This window comes from Amblyomma mixtum, chromosome 10 (genome assembly GCF_055824585.1).
Source record: "Amblyomma mixtum isolate Tamu chromosome 10, ASM5582458v1, whole genome shotgun sequence".
Taxonomy (NCBI): Eukaryota; Metazoa; Arthropoda; class Arachnida; order Ixodida; family Ixodidae; genus Amblyomma; species Amblyomma mixtum.
In genome coordinates, this window is record NC_143021.1 from 53,185,203 (window position 1) to 53,206,123 (window position 20,921).

Sequence of the window (20,921 nt, forward strand, 5' to 3'; positions counted from 1 at the left end):
CCATAGCCCGAGCTGACGTTGCCCGCGTTGTTGCTCGCAACCGACTCACAGCCTCCCAGCACTCCCAGAAACGTCGCTATGATTCCTGTCATCGCAACACCGAGTATTCTTGCGGCTCTCTCGTGCTGCTTTGGACCCCAGCTCGCCGCGTTGGCCTCTCGGAAAAACTTTTGCCACGTTATACAGGCCCCTACCGTATTTTACGACAAGTGACTCCAGTGACATACGAAATTGTGCCCTTGCATCTCGCACGCCATACCTCCACACCTCGCACTGAGACGGTCCATGTTGCACGCCTCAAGCCGTACTACACGGACCCTGGTGTGGACGCTAGTTCACACCGGGACGATGCTTTTCAGCCGGCGGGGTATTGTTACATTAGGCGGTGCATGCATAAGGAAGGAAGAAGAAGAAGCTCTTGAGTTTTTGTGAAGAAGACGACGGTCGAGCAGTGTCGGCCTGTGCCTGCAGTAAACGCCCGTGGTTTTAAAGCCCTGTTTTCCGTGTCCGCTCTCTGCAATCCCAAGCGGAACTACCCCGTAACAATATCTTTGGTCATCTATGATGCTCACTTAGGCTTGAAGCAAGTAAGGCGTAACCCTATCAGTACATGTGTTGTACACCTTGTGATGGTCACAAGTGCTTCCTCCAGAATGATGCATTGATCTTCCACAGTTGTCCAGTTGAAAGGAATGCTTCTGATACCTTCCACTTCCAGACCTGCCCTCCTAAGACCGCCTAGATTGGTTTATGTGCCGTTGCCTGCTGATCAAAGCTTTGCCTTGAGGAAATGTGATGTGTACTCTCTTTGACAAATTAAAGCAGAGTGACTGCGTTGCTTTCAAGTGGTAAATGTAAAGGTAATGTCGTGTATATAGCCTGAATGGTTGCATCAACAAAAGGATGATGCAATAAGGGAACAAGACAGTACACCTTTTGAACTACAGTGTAAAATTTCTCCGCAAGGTGCGATATATTACAGCGGTGAACTTTCGTCGCAACTTGACAAAGCCCATGCCTTGAAAGCCACGTTAAAGAGTCAGGGTAAAATTCATTGTTGTGCATAAAAGTTGAAGCGCAACACAGTTCATAAATGGAAGTTGGAGAGATGCGTTATCTCCTTTTTGTAGAAAAGAGAATTATGTTTTGATTTCATTTACAAGTATTTAATAATGGCAACAAATTCTAGCTTTAGTAAATAGTTTTTCATGTTCCCTTTATTTAACATTCTTTCAGAGTTTTATTTTAATTGTCTGGAAAGCTTATTGGAGCTGAAAATGCCCTTCGAACCTGCGGTGTGTAATAGAAGCTGCAGTCACTTGCCTTCTATTTATAGGCATCTATGATGCCACTTAACAGGTGCAAGGTGGTCGATCGCAACGAGAAGTCAGTGTCAATGGATTGAGGCCCCTGTAGTGATTCTTTACTTCATTGTTTAGTTGTGTCAAGGTTTTTTATGTTGCCTTGATTATGAGACACGTAATAATATATCTGTTTACTATATTTTTTACCTGATGTCCTGGCTCACGTGCTCAACTACTGATTCCAAGTGAGGGATCAAACACCATCCATAGTAGCTGCATTGCTCTGGAGGCTAAATGCAAAGAAGCAAGTGTGCTAAGCGATGTCGATGCATCTTGAATTAAGAACTCTAGCTGGCCAAAATTAATCTGGAGCCCTTCAGTACAGAATTTCTCATTGGCCATTTCCTGGAATTTATTTTCTTACATTTTTCTAAAATGATGGACATGATTTTTGTGTGCCTGGAAATAATGTCTATTTTTTTGTTCACTTTTTCTGTGCAGATGCCATTTGCGAAAAACTGCATTTGATGCATCAGAGGCACAAGGTTTTATTCGCAGGTGGCTGCCCGGTTCATGTGTAGAGGGAGTGGAAGGAAGAGGCGCTTTGCCGAAGTCTTCTCGCCCGTCCAACCAAGCACGCCACCTGCGAGTGCGGGGACAGCCCCCTGCACTGTGCCCTGCATGTGTGCCTCCCAATCCCCTGGCCTCTTCCACTTCCTGAGGGCCCTCCCTCCCTACAGCCCCTGCCCCCCCTCACCCCACAGCCCCTGCCACCAGCCTTCCCGTCCCCTAACGATTAATTCTATTTGGACTTTTTCATAAAATAAATGTTCTTTTCATGAATACTTTGGTTGTCTCATTTTATGAATATTTGCATGGTTGCTTAAGAGTGAACATTTGCATTAATGTTGGCCACTGAAGATAAAAATTAACATAGGCTTTACTGGCGAGTAGTAAATAGAAAAGGGCAGTGGCATGCCAATCTTTAAGTCACTGATGTGACAGGTTGTATGCACTGTCATGAATGGAAAAGCCTGTGCTGAGTCTGCATTGACAGTGTCAAATGGCTGAACATATCAATCTTGGCATCAACAGTGGGATATTTCAGCACATATTGGTAGGGCCAGAATGGCTGGCTATCCATGGGACCAATATTGGCATCAATAATGGGACATCACTGGAATAGCTGATGTTCAGTACATAGTGGTAGTACCAGCATGGCTGAAAATTGGACCGATACTTGCAGGACCAATGAAGTATGAGTGGAAAGGCCAGTGATATGCCCATACTGGCAGTGCCAGAATGGCTGAACAATGGGACAATCTTGGTATAAAGTATGGGCCAAGGTTGGAAAATGTAGTAATGTGCTTGTATGCCAATGCCAGCCAAATATTGATACCACTGGATTCCAACAATGAGCCATTGTTGGTCCTATCCTGGCGTGTTGCCAGGGATCGTGCTTTATTACGTCTCTGACTGCTGGATAGAATTTTCGATTTTATGTGTTCACATATGAAAGAAATCGTTTTGTTCCTGAATAATTCCCACAACTCATTTCTAGAGCAAGAATTACTTCATTCAATAAATTCATCGTAGTACTCATGAAGGCCATGTGTTAATAAATAACCATAATTACCTTTTTCAAAAAAGTACACTTTACACGGCAGGGCTTTGAGTGGGTACAGAGTGTTGCACTAAATTTGCGCCAGAACAGCTTCATGGTCACTTATCTCAGGAATGGCGACTACAGATTCGACGACCCTACCACAGTTAGAGAAAAGCAGGTCGAGTGTGGAAGCGCAATAACCAAAACGTCTTGCAGGAAAATCTACGAGCTGATCAAGACCCTTTTCTGTAATCATGTCCCAGAATTCGAACGAGGGCGCACTTTGAGAATGCAACACGGGCGATATGTTAGGCCAACGCAAGGAAAGCATATTAAAATAACCACCAAGTAGATTTCTTGCGGTGTTTGGGAAAGTATACCACTGCTGCAAGGCGTGCATTCAATACTGTTATAGAGAAGGACTTGCCTGCGTTATACAGTGCTCGTGTTAATTTCGTAGAAATATTATCAAAAGCAGGCGTCACTTCCCTTCTCAGGTGTTTCGCTATTTTCCGTCCGCCTCTCCTGTGTTAAAGGTAACTCGTCGGCCTGTGCCTCGCAGTGATCCGCTTCTTCTGCCCGCCTTCTCACACCGTTCTCTCATCTCGGCCTTCTTCCTATTCCAGTACTCTGACTTCTTCAAACGCGTCCGTTAGAAAAAAGATAGTTAGTTAGTTATATTGATTTTTATGGCGCAAAAGCAACTGAGGCTATGCTGCGCCAAACACAAGGTTAGAGTTCTTGTTAATGGTGAAGCTTTTTAAAAATACTTAGAGTTTGTTTAAAACGTTGGCTTCCTTGAGAAACCTAAAAATACATGAAATGTCAACCAGTGCTCGATCACCTAAGAGTAGCATGGGGTGTAATGGGATGCTTTCCCTGTAAAATGTTGTGAAATATTTCTTTCTTAGTTCTTCTAATTTTATGCATGAAATTAAAATGTGGTTCACTGTGAGTTCAGCACCACACATTTCACAGAGAGGTTTGTTTTGTTTGGCTAGCAGAAAGTTGTGCGTGAGGTGGGTGTGTCCAATGCGGAGCCGACATAAAATAACTTCGGTAAAACGTTCTTGATGCCTACATGATTGCCATTCCCCTAAAATTGGTTTCACAGAATGTAATTTGTTGTTTACGTGATCTTGCCATGCGGCCTGCCACTTATTTCTGAGTTTACTGTTGATAAACTTTAAGCAATCCCTGTGCGGTATGCTCACTTGTTTTATTTGGCCATTCCGGGCTTGTGCAGCGCATACATCTGCTGTTTCATTACCTACGATTCCAACATGGCTAGGAACCCAGCAGAATTTAATGTTACGTTTTTGTTTTGTGATTTTAACAATGTTATGTATGATGTTACCTATTATGGGTTCAGCAGCATTTCTGGAGTGCAGTGCTTTGAGCATACTCAGGGAATCGGTGTAAATGATGCTATTTTTGATATTCTCTCTTACTATTTTTTCCACAGCTACAAAGATGGCATAACACTCAGCAGTAAAAACCGATGCGCATTCTGGTAGTCGCATTATCTGTTTGTTTTTTCCTTGGATTACTGCACTGCCAACGTGATTTTCTGTTTTTGAGCCATCGGTATAAAATTCAATGTAAGTGTCATACTTTTCTTGTAGTGCAAAGAATTCCTGTAATATGTACTCATTTGGCGTTTGCTTTTTATCTAAATGTGTCATTGTGAGGTCACATACTGAAGGCAGGCTGTACCATGGTGGTAAATATTCATTCCTTTGTGCAATATTCGCTAGGGCTTCTGGTACTGTTAGCTCTTCACATTTGTCTTCAAAGCGCAGCAGTAATGGTCTGATAGAATGTGGTTTGTTGATGAATAATCTTTTAGATGGGCACTTGGTTACAACTGGATGGCAGAGATGTTTCGGAAGAGAACGGATTTTTAAGACATATGAGCATGTAAGGGCGATTCTTCGATCCTCAAGAGCGGCTTCATTAGTTTCAACGTAAAGGCTAACTACTGGTGATGTTCTGTATGCTCCGGATGATAGGCGCAGACCAAGATTATGAATGGGGTCTAATCTTTTTAAGTAGGATGCTCTTGCCGAACCATATACTATGCACCCGTAGTCCAGCTTGGAGCGCACCAGAGAGCGATATATTTGTAAAAGGCTTGCTCTATCGGACCCCCACCGCTTCCGTGAGAGAACTTTTAATATATTGAGGGCTTGAGAAGCTTTCTTTTTAAGGTTGTTAATATGTGGTAGAAATGTGAGTTTCTTGTCGAAAGTTACGCCTAAAAATTTGTGTTCTAGTTTAATTGGTAGCGCAGTGTGATTCAAGTATAGACTGGGATCGACCTGTAGGCCTCGTCGCAATGAAAAAAGAACAGCTACTGTTTTTTGAGGAGAAAATTTAAACCCATTTATGTCTGCCCAAGCACCTAGTTTATTTAGTGTGATTTGTATTTGTCTCTCACAGGTTGATATGCTGGAGGACGTGGATGCTATTTGTAGGTCATCTACATAGACTGAATACATTATGGACTTGGGTATTACTTTAGCTAAGGAATTCATTTTTACTATGAAGAGTGTCGTGCTTAGAATGCACCCCTGGGGTACGCCGTTCTCTTGGGTGAAAGTCATGGAGAGAGTTGCTCCTAGGCGGACTCGGAATGTGCGGTTAGCCAGGAAGTCGTTCAAGCAGTTCAACATCCTGCCGCGGATACCTAGCTCTGCTAGGTCACGGAGGATGCCGAACTTCCACGTAGTATCGTAGGCCTTCTCCAGGTCGAAGAAGACCCCAATACAGTGCTGCTTGTGGATGAACGCCTCCCGGATGGTGTTTTCTAGGCGGACAAGGTGATCTGTGGTGGAGCATGTTTTCTTAAACCCACATTGGTGTTTATCTAGTAGTTGCCGAGATTCAAGTACGAAGGTCAGTCTAATGTTTATTACACTTTCGAACGATTTAGCAATGCAGCTGGTGAGGGCTATTGGTCTGTAACTGCTAGGACTTGTTGGTGGTTTTCCGGGTTTGAGAAAAGGTATTATGACTGCTTTTTTCCACTCGTCAGGTATATTGCCAGTTATCCAGATTTTATTAAAGAATTTTAACAGTGCCTCTACAGCAGCCTCGGAGAGATGTGCAAGCATAGCGTAATGCACGTTGTCTGGTCCCGGTGCTGTCTTTTTGCCAGAAGATAGTACCTTATTTAATTCTTCTAGTGTGAGAGGCTGGTTATAATCCTCATGAACACCTGCTCCAGATGGGAATCTTTGTTTCTCAGCTATTGCTTTGCGTTTTTGAAAGGTGTTTGTGTAGTTGGATGAGCTTGAGATCTCAGCAAAATGCTCGCCCAGTATGTTGGCCTGTTCTTCTAAAGATGTTTGTGTCCCGGGTGCTGTCAAGAGAGGAAGTGTGAAAGGGGTATGGTCACCAGTAAATTTACGCACTTTTTCCCACATTTTCTTTGATGTTATTGAACTATTTATTGAGGAGACATATTTCTGCCAAGAGGTTTTCTCTGCATTTCTTCGCACATACCGCGCTCTTGCTTTTGCCTTCTTAAAGGTAAGTAGGTTCTCTGCTGTGGGATATCGACGCAGAGCGCTCCAGGCTTTGTTTTGTTGTTTTTTTGCTAATGTGCATTCTTTTGTCCACCACACTTTGTGTTTCTTTTGTGCAAGTCCTGTTGTTTGTGGTATAGCGAGTGTTGCGGCCGATATTATGCATTCAGTAAACTTCTCATTAATTTCATCTGTGCTAAGGTCGTCACAAAATTCCTTTTCCAGAGTGGCACTTTTTGTAAAAAGTTACCAGTCGGCGAGCTGAATTTTCCAGCGCCGTGGCCTTGTGGGGATGATTGGAGTGGACGATGAGAGCCTGATGATGGTGGGTAAGTGATCGCTGCCCATGGGGTCATTTAAAACATCCCATTTAAAATCGTTAAAAAGTAATGGTGATGCGAAAGCTAAATCGAGAGAGCTCATTTTTGCTGAGCTTGGACAGCAATATGTGGCTTTTCCCGTATTTAAAAGACAGACATTATTAGAAAGTATAAAATTTTCGATTGTTTGTCCTCTAGAGTCACAGCGTTCGCTTCCCCAAAACGGAGAGTGAGCGTTAAAATCGCCAACTACCAGAAATGGCTCCGGCAGTTCATCGATCAGGCCTTCTAGATCTTGGCATGTTAATGTGATGTGTGGGGGAAGATATACGGAACATATTGTTATGGTTTTGTAGCTGATGACGCTAACCGCAACCGCCTCAAGTTTCGTTTTCAGTTTGATTTCTTGAGCCGGGACGCCGCTTTGGGTGATGATTGCGACGCCTCCCGACAGTCTATTTGCATGTTCGCGATCACGTCTAAAAGTTTTATAATGTTTTAAGATATTTGAATGTTGTGGACCAAGATTGGTCTCCTGGAGACATAGAGCTAGAGGCATCACTGACCCTAGAATATGTGTTATATCACTGTAGTTCCTCAACATTCCTCTACAGTTCCATTGTATTAAGAAAGCCATCTTAGTTTTGTGTTTGTACTGATTGAAAAAACTAGATCAAGTTGTTTATGGCCCCGTGACTCGGGGCCTGTCTCTTTTTGACCGATCCAGGGAGCTCCGCCGACCATCCGACGTGGACGGCGAGGGGCTGCCCGGGGTCGTGTCCATCGCCTCTGCGGAGGCACTGGACGACCGTGCAGGAGGCACATTGATTTTCGAATTTGACCTCGACCTGTGGGAAGAGGTCTTTGGGCCCGCCGACCCGGGGGTCTGCGTCCCCTCCTTTGGGGTAGGCGGAGTAGCGTGAGCTACTCCACCAGACGGCGCGGATGGCCCCACCACAGGCTCACTACGTGTGGCCTGGACAGGTGCCGAAGCCTGGTGTGGTGCGCCGCGCCCACGCACCACATCGGCGAAGTTTGTTTTTGCAGTGAAGGTGAATTTGTTTGTTTGAGAGTATTGCCTTCTTGCTTCTTTGAAAGAAATGTTTTGCGTAGTCTTGAGAGTAATGATTTCTTTCTCTTTTTTCCAGGACGGACAAGCCCTGGAGTAGGCAGCATGGTCGCCATCACAGTTTGCACACCGTAGGTTAGCGACACATTCTTCGGATTGGTGGTCCTTCGAAGAGCATTTTGCGCAAGTTTTGCGGCCGCGACAACTCTGGGAGCCGTGGCCAAATCTCTGGCAGTTGAAACATCTGCGTGGATTGGGAATATACGGTCTTACATTTATTTTCAGGTAGCCTACTTCAATGGATTCGGGTAATGTGCTCATGTTGAACGTCAAGATCAGGTGTTTGGTGTCCACTTCTTTGCCATCCTTCCGGATCTTGATCCGGTGGACATCTATAACTTCTTGGTCAGTAAGTCCTTCGAGCATTTCCTTTTCAGAAAGGTGGACAAAATCTATTTCAGAGATGACGCCTCGTACAGTATTCAGAGACCGATGTGGGGTCACAGAGACAGGGATGTCCCCAATGGATACAATTGTTGCAACTTTTGAGTGTTGTATGCTGTCGCGCAGTTCAAGAAGTAAGTCGCCACTGGCCATTTTTGACACCTTGTAGCCAAGGCCTAAGGCATCCGTCAAGCGTTTTGAGACTTGGAATGGGGATATTATCCTTGCTTGTGTTTCTTCTGCTTTACTGTGAATGACATGAAATTTTGGAAAGGATACTTTTCTTTTCTAGAAAAAGTCATCTGCTTCGGTCCGCCCTCTCTTGAGAGAGCGATCAAGTTTTGAAAGGGGGGGAGCCATAAAAAAATGTAGTTTTTCGGTCATGGTGCCAGCCACCCACCATGGAGTCCAACAAGGGGACGCGACCGGTACTTGAAAGAAAGTCCTGCCCACGCCAGCTGTACACCTTAACTATAACCTAATATGACCCAACTCAGGGTAGTTGGTCACACACGGTTAACCCTCGCCGCCAGGAAAAAGAAAAAAACAAAGAAGAGAGGAGGATACAGGAAAGTTGTAAGAAAGGAAATAGGAAAGTGAAAGGTAGAGGGGAGGACAGGAAAAGGCGACTGCCGATTTCCCCCGGTCGGGTCAGGCCGGAGGTGCCGTCTACAGGAAGCTGGGGCCAAAGTGGTGTGTTGCTTCCGCCGAGGGGCCTTAAGGGTCCAAACGCTCGGCATCGGCTCAACCACCAGGATCCCCTTTTCCCCGGACACGGCGATGCCACGCACGGCTAAGCGCGGATGCTCGGGTCCGTGGTGACGCATTGTTCACCATCATCCCCCTGAGGGGATGTCCCTGCGGATGCTCGGGTTAACCCCGTGGTGTCGCCACTCACCAACGTCTGCATGCTGCAGACGCCTCCCTGCGGGGAGTTAGAAAAAAGAGGTCAAGTACGTAATGTAATTTCTCCTCTATAGACACTGCTAACCCTCCGCTGTTTTTAACTAGCGCGTAATGTAATTTCTCCTCTATAGACACTGCTAGCACTCCGCTGTTTTAACCAGGCTTACAATCATCTGTCATGCCTTAAGCTTTGAACTTCCTAATTTATAGGGCAAAGTAAAAGGGTTCTTTGCCGTGTTACAGAAAATTTTCTCCCAGTTTTTCCTTTCTGCCCCTGTTACCAAGATTTTGTCGGTTGTATGTTGCTTGTAATGCAGTTCTTTTAATTTGTGCGTACTGTAAGAAGAAGAGGACGTCCCCGCAGTGCCGCACTTCGTCGTCATCGCTGGTGGTTTGGACGCGAGTGTCGTGCCGGAGCTGCTTCCTTCGGCTGGTTCTGCCGTCCTGCTACGACCCGACCGCTGCGTGCGTTGGTCGCCGTGATCCCTCAATAAATCCACTTTTCACTTGGTGGAGGGTGGAACGATCGTAACCCCCGAAGTCCCCCTGGAACTCCACAGTCGCACGGTGTCCGTTCCCATGGAGGAGCCACGCCAGCAGCCCCCGACCCTGCTTCCTGCTTCCTGCGACCTGCTTCCATCTGTCACCTGATCTGGCCCCTTACGTCAATGCGACCCTGCCATCTTTAGTGGCAGCTGCGATCAGGATGTGGAGGATTGGTTGTCAGCCTACGAACGGGTGAGCCGGCATAACAAGTGGGACGACGCTCTGAAACTTAACAACGTCGAATTTTACCTTACTGACGTCGCCAGCCTTTGGTATCGGAACCACGAGTCGGACATCACCACCTGGTCCGCGTTCAAAAATACGTTTGCCGAAGTATCCGGCCGCCCTGCCGTTCGCAAACTTCGCGCTGAACAGCGTCTCCGTTCCCGAGCGCAGAAGACAGGTGAAAGCTTCACCAGCTACATCAAGGACATCGTCGATTTGTGCAAACGAGTCAACCCGTCTATGACGGAGGAAGATAAAACTCGCCACTTCATGAAGGGCATCGATGATGGCGCCTTCAAAATACGCACTCCCATCCAACTCGCCATCATGAAGTTTGGTATGTTCCACGTCCTCGCAATAATTACGGATTTCAGACACTAAATTACGCCTTACCTACTTTGCTTAATCAATTTCACCTACCCAGCTCTTCCGCTCGTGTGCCTTCGAACAAACAGATGAAAACTGTATTTTTATGAAAACTTTATTTTTTATAATATTTGCTAGCCTTGCCTTTGTGATGCCTTGATTGCTCTTTGTGTTGGAATGTGTTTGCTTTGTAATGCATTTTCTTTTTGTATGTGATGTAAGATATATTATGTTGATTGCTTTTCCGGTTGCGGATAAACCGTACATTCTTATTTGTTCGATTTCTTTTTTTGTTCTGTTCAAATTGTGAACTAAGCGCTTTGTATGTATGCTTTACATGCTTTCATTATCCCTGCCACTGATGTAGTTTGGGGGAAGGGAACGTTGTCAAGCCGTAATATTGCGGCTTTTTTTCCCTCCTCCTCAGCCATGTGATTTTCTTTACATGTCTGGAATAAAGTAAACTTGACTTCACTTGACTCGAAATATTTTCTTTGTGAATTTTTGATAATAAGAATAAACTACCGGCCCACGAGCTTAGCGGCACAATTGAGCGAAAAGTGCGTTCTGAAGTTTGGTTGTCAATATAAGATAAAGCAATGTAATCTCAAGAATGTCTTCGAACTATGTTGTATCTCGCGGAGATAAGGGTTAACCCCGAAGGAAGGAAACGGTTCTGCAGCCGAAGCGGCGAGTACCGGCCAGTCGTAGGTGGTAGACCGCCGCAGGAGCATCTTCTCCATCGTGACCGCTTCCGTCAGGAACCCAGCAACCGTCCCTGGTGGACTGCGCACGAGGCCAGCGAAACGTTGCTCTTTAATGCGCGCATGAGTTGGCGCACCTTTTTCTCTTCGGGCAAGGCCGAGTGAGGTCGCCGGAAGAACCGAGTCATATCCTCCACGTACATGGTTACAGTCTCATTCGGCATCTGAATGCGAGATTGCAAAGCCCGTTCAGCCCGTTCTCGACGATCCGAGCCGGTGTAGGTCTGTAGCAAGCGTCGGCGGAACTAGTGCCATGATGTTAAGGCGTCTACCAGGTACGTGCACCACCCTCCAGACTAAAGAAGACGTTCCGAAGCTTGGCGGCGTCGTCCCACTGATTGAATGAAGCCACCCGTCCAAACTCCACAAGCCCGTCTTCGACGTCTTCGAGCTGACTGCCCTGGAATGGTTTGGGCATTCTCGGATTCTACAAGGTGTAGTAGGGAGCAGCTTGCACGGCAGGTCGATGGGTGCGTCCTCTGGCAGACTCCAAAGGCCCGTGTTCGGGAGGTAGGCCTTGGTTTCTCCGGCTAGCACGTTGCTCCGGTGGGACCACTAGCGAAGGAGTGGAGCCCAGGGTATCCGAAGGAGTATGAGACACATACAGGGATCTTACCCAGAACCTCCGCCAAAATATATAACGGAAGATGGGGCGACAGGTCACTAACCATCAGAATACGGCAGCCAGCTAGCGCGAGACACTTCAACGTCTTCCTTTTCAAGCGCCGCCTGAGAGCAACAGGTGGGAATATATATATATATATATATATATATATATATATATATATATATATATAAACATATATATATATGAGAGAAGCTAACAGCCACACAAGCCAAGGGGCACAGGGGATTTTTAATTAATTGATTAATTTTGTGCTGTTGTTCGAATTAGAATATCACTGAATATGTTATCGCTTAAAGCTAATTGATTAGAAAAGCAGAAGAAAAAACAACCACATGCCGCCGGTGGGATCCGAACCCACGACCTCCGAATTACACGTCCGGTGCTCTACCGCTGAGCTACGGCGACGGCTGTCAAATCTTCTGTTTTTCGGGGGTATTTATGTTTACCAATAACCTAACCTTGAGAGTCTTCATCAGTGTTGTGTGCGCGCGAAACCAAGCACGCGTGTTATCGCGTACTGTCTGCGCATGCTCACTGCCCGGCTATCTCTTATCGGGTAGCTCGTGCTGGCTTTAAAAGACCGCTCGCACGGGCCCAACGCGCTCAGTATGCAACCTGTTGGCTTCCTGCCAAGTAGCAGGAATAAACGTTCCTTCGATGCTACGTCTACGCCGCCCAGTTCTTGGATGCCAGACATGAAATATTGGCGACGAGGATGGGATGACCGCCGTACGGAATTCGCAGTGTGAAGAACCTGGCCTCTGTGTAAAAAAGCTTCCCGCCACGAAGATTTCCCTGCAGTGAAATTCCTGAAACTGGCATCACGGCAGCCGAAACTTCCAAGTGAGTCATGAGTCACATCAGCCACATTGAACCTTTCGACGAGACCACGAGTGACTGGCGCTCGTACGAGGAAAGGTTGAAAGCCTATCCTTTGGTCAACGATGTTCCAGTAGCAAAGAAAGATCCTGCTTTCCTAAATCTCATCGGCGCGAAGACCTACGCGCTGCTCAAGTCGCTGACGGCACCGGACGCACCGTCGTCACAAGAGTTTGACAGTCTTCTGAAACTCCTGAGCGATCACCTGGCGCCGCAGTCGTCCGTCATCGCAGAGCGCGCGAAATTTTACAAGCGGTCACAGCGAAGCGGTGAGTCCATTACCGAATTTGTCGCGGAACTTCGAAGCCTGGTGCAGAGTTGCGAATTCGGAAGTTTCTTGGATGAAGCGCTCCGGGACTGTTTCGTTTGCGGCCTGCTCCGCGAGGACATTCAGCGCGTATTATTCACAGAAGACAAGAAGCTAACCTTCCACAAGGCCGTAGATAGAGCTCTTGCCATGGAAACTGCAACTAAAAGCGCGGCGTTCACGCATAACAGCGCATCCCCGGCGTACGAAGTGAATAAGGTTCGAGGCGAAAAGCAGTCTGTGATGTCACCAAGCTGCTTCCGTTGCGGGTCACCGAATCATTCTAGCGAAGCATGCCCTCATATCGGCGATACATGTTATAAAAATTGTAACCTAAAAGGGCATATTCAACGCGCCTGCAGGAAAGGAAAGAAAGCTAGGGAGGCAAAGCCCCGGAAATGTGTGAAGATGCTCACGTCCGTCCGAAACGAGTCGTCTGTCCCACTTGAATCAGTCAACGCAGACCCATTTACTGTAACCGTGAACGTTGACGGTGTCCTACTGACGATGGAGCTTGACACCGGCGCAGCCGTATCCGTCATATCATGGCGCGAATTCCAGAGGCTGTTTCCACGTAAGCGAGTTCAGCCAGCATCGTTAAATCTGCGCACGTATACTGGGGCAATGGTAAAACCGAAGGGTCTGGCGAAAGTCGTCGTGCGCCACAACGACCAGAGCGTGGAGCTTCCCCTGTACGTCGTGGACACTACAGGACCAGCACTCCTCGGCCGAGAATGGTTGCAAGATATTCGTCTGGATTGGAAGAACCTAGTTTTTTTTAATCACCTTGGTCTCTCTCGAGAAATGTCAAAGCACTGGCAAGAAAAGCTGGAAGCCATGCTAGACAGCCATTCCGAACTGTTCAAGGCTGAGCTAGGTACCATCACGGAAGAGCAGGCCGAGCTTGTCCTTCGCGAAGGGTCACAGCCGAAGTTTGTAAAGGCAAGAAGCGTTACCTTTGCTCTGCAAGGTGCAGTAGAAGCAGAACTTGTGAAAATGGAGAAGCTTGGCATCATAACGCCTGTTGCTACAAGCGAATACGCAACGCCCTTGGTACCGGTAGTGAAGAGGGATGGAAGCCTCCGACTGTGTGGCGATTATAAAACCACCGTCAATCCCTGTCTGGAAGTAGACCGCTACCAGCTACCTCGGATAGATGACCTTCTAGCAGCGCTTGCAGGAGGAGAGGAATTTTAGAAGATCGAGCTGAGTAGGGCCTACCAGCAGGTAGTTATGGCGGAAAGCTCCCGGAAACTACTGACGATAAACACGCATAAGGGCTTGTATACTATGAACCGTCTGGCTTTCGGCATTTCGTCCGCCCCAAGCATATTTCAAAGAATTATGGACAACATGTTGAAAGGGTTGCAAGGAGTCAGTTGCTACCTTGACGACATCCTGCTCACAGGCAAGACTAAGCAAGAGCATTTCCATAACTTGGAAGCCGTCTTGTCAAGATTGCAGGATCGGGGTGTGCGCATCCGGAGCAATAAGTGCTCGTTCTTTCAACGAGAGCTCCGTTATCTGGTCCACGTCATCAACGCCGAGGGTGTTTGCGCATCGCCTGAAAAGGTATTGGCACTGCTAAATGCGCCTGCGCCAAAAGACAAGCAGCAACTGCAGTCATTTCTTGGGATGGTCAATTATTACGGCAAGTTTGTTCAGCGTCTGTCGACTTTGGCACAGCCGTTGTACAGGCTGCTAAAGCAAACAACAGAGTGGACGTGGGATACGTCATGCCAGCTTGCTTTCACGGAGATAAAAGCAGCTATGGCTTCCCCTCCAGTTTTTGCCCATTATGATCCGAAGCGACCGCTTTAACTTGCTTGCGACGCATCTCAGTACGGCATAGGCGCAGTTCTTTCGCAGAAAATGATAAATGGATCAGTTCGACCGGTTCCCTACGCATCCCGCACATTGTCAAGTGCCGAAAAGAACTACAGTCAGATCTAGAAAGAAGCCCTTGCCCTCGTATTCGGCGTAAAGAAGTTTCACTTCTACGTCTACGGAAGGTTCTCCACGCTTGTGACTGACCATAAACCACTGCAAACAATATTCGGCCCGAAAACAGGCATTTCCGCGATGGCAGCTGCCCGCATGCAGCGTTGGGCGCTGACGCTGTCAGCCTACAACTATGCTCTTGAATTCAAGAAATCTGCCGATAATGCGGAAGCAGACTGTTTATCGCGCTTGCCGCTCGACAGCAGCGAAAAGCAATCGGCAGAAGAAAGCGACACTTTTTATTCGCTTCGTTTGGAAACGCTGCCTGTCACAGGCCAAGACATCGCTCGTGAAACGAGGCGTGATCCTTTACTAAAGCAAGGTACTGAACTTCACAAGTGCTGGCTGGCCGTCGCATGTCGCTGAGTGTCACAGAAGTGGCGGCAACCTGTAAATTACTTTTGTTTGTATAAAACTAATGCGTCCGCGTTTCTTTGTATGTGTCTCAGGAAGAGCAAGAATGCATGCACGTTTTTTTTCAGTTATGTAGACAACCCCTCGCATTGCGAAAGCGGAGGCGGCTCAAAGTCGGCCCCGATACTGCCGAAGTCTGGAGCTGACCATTAGCGGGAAAGAAGTTGTGGCCTACGTGACTGGCTTTTTGGTTGTGTTTTACTTTTTTGCGTTTCCAAGGTCACCGAATCGAGAGTCGAAGCCTGGGGCTTCTTTTTAGTTGTGCGTTAATTTTTTCCTCCTCCAAGATGGCGGCCATGCAGAGTCAAAGCGTAGGTGCCTACGTGCTCTCGTCGCGCGTTTTGGTGTTTTGTTTTTTTCTACGCCGACGCTGTGGCGCCGCGAGTGCTCGCTCGCTAGCGCCAGAGGGCTTTAAAAGGGGGCCGTATGGAAACGAACTTCAGTCCGCTCGTCGGTGGAAACGCTGCCGCCGCGAACTCCCGGGTCTCCTAGCCGCCGCACCGCATCCTCGAAACCGCAAGCTGTCCTGGACGGACGTCGCCTTCGGGGGCCGCACTGGCTGCGTTTTTGTGGATGGACTGCAGCCGCGCTTCCCGGTTCACTGTATGTTTGTTCACCTTCTGACTTTTGATCGACTGTATCTAATTGGCCTCTCACTTGTGTTCTGACCTGTGTAGAAATATTCAATGTCTAACTTAATTCAGTGTGTTTACTCCTATGTGCTTTCCGCAATTGTTTTGTAGAATGTGAATTATGTGTCTGTGAAAGCTGCCGAATTGTTCAATCGAAGCTATAAACGTTGTTTTGTTGTTGTTACCTCTTAACACGCCTCGGTCTCAGTCACTACGTTTGCTTACCGGCTAGGCCGGGCATCAAACGGCCACCCCCCTCATTGTCCGGACTCGGTGATGATGTCGCCTAGTCACCGAACCCGTGACAATTAACTGGCGTCCGCGACAGGACGTTTGATGCGAAGGGAACGTGGTGAACTGAGAGGGAGACTTGTTGAGGTGTTGAACTGTGCCGACTTTAGAGAGGTGTCGTGTATAAACAGGATTTGCTTTGTGCTGAGCTTGTAGCTGTGTTATTGAAAGTGTGCTTGGAGATGGAAGCATGGATTTGGAAAGGTTGATAGCTACGGGTAGCCAGTTGGGGCTGAAAAGCACTGAGCTCAGAAAATGGGTCGAAGATAAGCAGCGCGAAGAGCGGGCGTTGGCCCGAGAGAGAGCCGAGCAGGAGCGCGCAGCCGCGAAGGCAGCTGACGAACGTCAGATAGAGATTATTGCGTTCGAAAATAGAGCATCTGCGACTAAAGAAAGAGGCTAGAGAGAAAGAGCGGGAAAGCCAGCCAACAGAACGTGTGTGCGACGCGATCTGCCGCGTCACCGAATCGGACAGCGAGGGAGCCATTCCTGTTCCGACGCTTTAACAGTCAGAAGCCGAGCGAGATGTGAAGCTTTCTGATGATTTGACGGCGGATCCACGGAGACAGCTCCGAGAAGTGATTTCAGAACACTCGCATCTTCTCCGACGTCCCGGGCAAGACGGACTGGACCGAGTGCCGGTTAGACCTCACTACCCGCACTCCGGTCCAGGTAAGACAATACCCACTTCTGTTTTCGACGAGAGAAGCCGTAGAAAGAGAGATGCAGCATATGGAGCGACTGGGAACAATCGAGAAGACCCAGTCACCCTACAATTCACCGGTCCTCTTGGTGAAGAAACCTGAAGGCACGAACCGGCGTTGCATTGATTTCCGACGCCTGAACGACGTCCTGTTTGCCGATTCGGAGCCAATGCCCACAGCGGACGCGGTCTTCGCTGCAGCCGGAGAGAAGAAATGCTTCTCAAAGGTAGACTTTGCCAAAGGATATTTGCAAATCCTATTGACTGAGGAGTCCAAGCCCAAAACGGCGTTTTCAACGACATCGGGTCTCTTTCAATTCTGTTTTATGCCGTTCGGCATAAAAACTGCCCCGGCAGTATTTTCAAGATTGATGCAACGAGTGGTGGAGGGAATTCCCGGAGTGCAGAACTATTATGATGATGTCCTCGTTGCCAGTGCTACGTGGAAGGAACATCTTTCTTGGCTGAGGCAGCTGTTTGCGAGAATCGTGACGGCCGGCCTGACAGTACGACCAAGCAAATGCGAATTCGGGATGGAAAGCATCGAGTTCCTCGGGCATCGCCTTGGCCGAGGTGAGCTGGCACCACTCGGGAAAACGCTCGACAAGATACAGGCGGCGCCAACTCCACGAACAAAGCGTCAGGTACGCGCTTTCCTTGGCTTGTCTGGGTATAACCGCGACTTCATACCCGACTACGCAAGAATAAGCGAGCCCCTCACCCAGCTGACGAGAAAGGGAGAGAGGAACGTCGTTGAGTGGACGAAGACCCATCGGAAGCCTTCGAAGAGGTCAATCGTCGGGTCTCAAGCCCTCCGATACTACGGCTGCCAGACTTCTCCAAACAGTTTGTGCTGCGCACGGACGCCTCTGATACCAGCCTTGGCGCGGTACTAATGCAGAGGCATGACGGAACGCTTCACCCGGTGGCATACGTGAGCAGAAAATTGCTCCCCAGAACAGCAGCTTACAGCACAATCGAGAGGGAGTGCTTAGCGTTAGTTTGGGGGAATACAGAAGTTTTACTCCTACCTGTATGGGGTACCGTTCTTAGTTCAAACAGACCACCAACCACTGAGCTACATCCAAAGAGCCAAACAAGTAAACAGCAGAGTCCTGCGCTGCAGCTTGCTGCTCCAAGAATATCAGTTTACCGTCGAGCACATAAAGGGCAAGGACAATGTCGGTGCTGATTTTCTTAGCAGGCTGTAGATTTTTCGCGCGCTATTAATTTTCGCTACTAATTTATTCAAGTGTTATGGTGCATGTATACACGGTGACTTGTAGTGTGTGTGTGCTAGATTTATATAAGAGGTTCTGTTATGCGCTGTATATCTGTGCACAGGTCTGCTCGCCGACTTCTGTGGCCCTTACAAAAATGACTTTTGAGCTTCAGTTGACGCCTTGTTGAGCTCCTGTTGAATCAACTGGAAACCCACATGAACTCAATGTATGTTGAGCCTACACAACACCTGCTACACGGAATTTTTGTTGAGCGTAGTCAAGAGATTTACTATTGAGCAGTTTATGTTGAACTTAAGTTGAATCATCTCAAGACAGCCGCTTCTAAGCCTAACTAAATGAAATCATTTCGACATGCATCGTGTAAACAGAACCTGATCACATTACACATATTAAGAACGCACGCAACACCCGTCAAAACTCTCATAAACCGCTCAAAGTCATTTTCTTGCAAAGAAAAAAGTGTAATATGCTCATTCAGGAATACCTACTTCGGATGATTCGTATGTGCTCTCATAAAAAGGGCGCTTATTTATGCTTTATTTAAGTTGTTTATGAATGAATCAAGGTCGTCAAATAATAGACCGTTGCATATGAACTTCATTACTTCTACTGCACATAAAATAAATAAATATTAACAGTAGTAACTGACATAACTTTGCTGATCGGCAGTCTACAACCTGCGCAGGTCGGCACACCCCTGAGTAGGACTATATAAGGGCGAAGCCGAGGCTGCATTTAAGATCGTAAGATGAACTCTGTCAGTTCTTCCTATAGGCCTCGGGTGCAGTACTGTCCCATGCTCTTTATCTGATGGATGTGTAGGGCTAGGGTCTATGTATGTATATATATTTATATACACACGTGTTTGTGCGTATGTGTGGAGCACTACGTCACAGGGGATGACGGCTTCACGTTAACGAGAAATTGCAGCAATAAATATGAATATACCACCGAAAATTGCATTGGTAGTCGGTCCATCTAGCGCAATACGAATGTATTCCCAGGATATTTTTGCTTTTTTACCCCAGCCAAGATTCAGAATGGCGTGTTGATTCACTCCCGTAATTCCAACATGAATTCAACATGAACGCAAAGCAGAAATTTCATTGAGAATGCTCAACTCTAGCACAGTGGCCACTTTTCCAATGAGTTTCAACTCGGCCTCAACAATTCACCAACACTAGCCCATCCTGGTCACAACAAAAATTCAACATGGCGTGTTGAGACTGCTCATGAGAACTTCAACACTGTCTCAAGAAGCATTTTTGTAAGGGGGGTCTAGAATATTATCGGATAATATTCCGAAAGTGGGGGGCCGCGTCACAGAAGTGGCGGCAACCTGTAAATTACTTTTGTTTGTATAAAACTGATGCGTCCGCGTTTCTTTGTATGTGTCTCGGGAAGAGCAAGAATGCATGCACGTTTTTTTCAGTTATGTAGATAACCCCTCGCATTGCGAAAGCGGAGGCGGCTCAAAGTCGGCCCCGATACTGCCGAAGTCTGGAGCTGACCATTAGCGGGAAAGAAGTTGTGGCCCACGTGACTGGCTTTTTGGTTGTGTTTTACATTTTTGCGTTTCCAAGGTCACCGAATCGAGAGTCGAAGCCTGGGGCTTCTTTTTAGTTGTGCGTTAATTTTTTCCTCCTCCAAGATGGCGGCCATGCAGAGTCAAAGCGTAGGTGCCTACGTGCTCTCGTCGCGCTTTTTGGTGTTTTGTTTTTTTCTACGCCGACGCTGTGGTGTCGCGAGTGCTCGCTCGCTAGCGCCAGGGGGCTTTAAAAGGGGGCCGTATGGAAACGAACTTCAGTCCGCTCGTCGGTGGAAACGCTGCCGCCGCGAACTCCCGGGTCTCCGAGCCGCCGCACCGCATCCTCGAAACCGCAAGCTGTCCTGGACGGACGTCGCCTTCGGGGGCCGCACTGACTGCGTTTTTGTGGATGGACTGCAGCCGCGCTTCCCGGTTCACTGTATGTTTGTTCACCTTCTGACTTTTGATCGACTGTATCTAATTGGCCTCTCACTTGTGTTCTGACCTGTGTAGAAATATTCAATGTATAACTTAATTCAGTGTGTTTACTCCTATGTGCTTTCCGCAATTGTTTTGTAGAATGTGAATTATGTCTGTGAAAGCTGCCGAATTGTTCAATCGAAGCTATAAACGTTGTTTTGTTGTTGTTACCTCTTAACACGCCTCGGTCTCAGTCACTACGTTTGCTTACCGGCTACGCCGGGCATCAAACGGCCACCCCCCTCATTGTCCGGACTCGGTGATGATGTCGCCTAGTCACCGAACCCGTGACACTGAGAAGGAGTTGAAACTTTTCTTCGACAAGCGTTTGGAGCTCACAGTTCATCAACAGAGAGAGAGAGAAAAGGACGGAAAGGCAGGGAGGTTAACCAGGCGATGCCCAGTTGGCTACCCTACACTTGGGGAGGGGAACAAAGGGGAAAAAAGGAAAAAGAGCGGCAAAGAAATGAGTCTGTCAAGTGTCCATCGACCACTATGTCACAGGGACAGAGGGCGCGCACAGAAAACTTAGATTATAGGCGGGAATGCAACCCCGAGACCCTTAGGAAATTCAGGAGCGCTTTCACCGCTTTCCGTTGTCTGGAAGGTTGCGTCCAAGGCCCCAGAACGTTAGACTCTGTTAAAGGACGCGAGTCCAAGCGGAGCAGAGAAGCAACTAGGCAACCGCGCTCTCGCTCAAAACGAGGGCAGTCACAGAGGAGGTGGCTGATCGT

General features: G+C 47.6%; 1 non-coding gene across 1 annotated transcript; it reads right to left on the reverse strand.

Annotated features, from left to right (window-relative positions):
• Positions 1 to 12,041: 12,041 nt before the first annotated feature.
• TRNAT-UGU (transfer RNA threonine (anticodon UGU)) lies at positions 12,042 to 12,113 on the reverse strand. The gene has a single exon. It is a non-coding gene; the product is annotated as a tRNA-Thr (tRNA).
• Between the last annotated feature and the right edge of the window lie 8,808 nt (positions 12,114 to 20,921).